Raw genomic sequence first — 1072 nt, forward strand, 5'->3', positions numbered from 1 at the left:
ACACCCAGCTAATTTTGTATTTTTAGTAGATTCAGGGTTTCTCCATGTTGGTGAGGCTGGTCTTGAACTCCTGACCTCAAGTGATCTGCAAGCCTTGGCCTCCCAAAGTACTGGGATTACAGGCATGAGTCACCCCACCCCACCTTTTTTTCTTCTTCTTCTTCTTTTTTTTTTTTTTTTGAGATAGAGTCTGGCTCTGTCACCCAGGCTGGAATGCATTGGTGCAATTTTGGCTCACTGCAATCTCCATCTCCCAGGTTCAAGCGATTCTCCTGCCTAAACCTCCCGAGTAGCTGGAATTACAGGCGCCTGCCACTAAGCCTGGCTAATTTTTTCTATTTTTATTTTTATTTTTTTATTTTGAGACAGAGTTTCGCTCTTATTGCCCAGGTTGGAGTTCAATGGCACGATCTTGGCTCACCACAACCTCTGCCTCCCAGGATCAAGCAATTCTCCTATCTCAGCCTCCCAAGTAACGGGGATTTCAGGCATGCGCCACCATGCCTGGCTAAAATTGTTTGTATTTTTGGTAGAGATGGGGCTTCTCCATGTTGGCCAGGCTACTCTCAAACTCCCAACCTCAGGTAATCCTCCTTCCTCGACCTCCTAAAGTGCTGAGATTACAGGCATCAGCCACCCCACCTGGCCTAATTTTTTGTATTTTTAGTAGAGACAGGTTTTCACTATGTTGACCAGGCTGGTCTCGAACTCCTGACCTCGTGATCTGTCTGCCTCGGCCTCCCAAAGTGCTGGGATTACAGGCGTGAGCCACTGCGTCCGGCTTTTTTTTTTTTTTTTTTTTTTTTTTTTTTGAGATGAAGTCTTGCTCTGTCACCCAGGCTGGAGTGCAGTGGCGCCATCTCGGCTCACTGCAAGCTCTGCTTCCCGGGTTCATGCCATTCTCTTGCCTCAGTCTCCCCAGCAGCTGGGACTACAGGCGCCCACCACCATGCCCGGCTAACTTTTTGTATTTTTTTTTTTTTTGAGACGGAGTCTCGCTCTGTCGCCCAGGCTGGAGTGCAGTGGCCAGATCTCAGCTCACTGCAAGCTCCGCCTCCCGGGTTCACGCCAT

Source organism: Piliocolobus tephrosceles, chromosome 21 (assembly GCF_002776525.5).
Source record: "Piliocolobus tephrosceles isolate RC106 chromosome 21, ASM277652v3, whole genome shotgun sequence".
In the NCBI taxonomy this organism is placed as follows: domain Eukaryota; kingdom Metazoa; phylum Chordata; class Mammalia; order Primates; family Cercopithecidae; genus Piliocolobus; species Piliocolobus tephrosceles.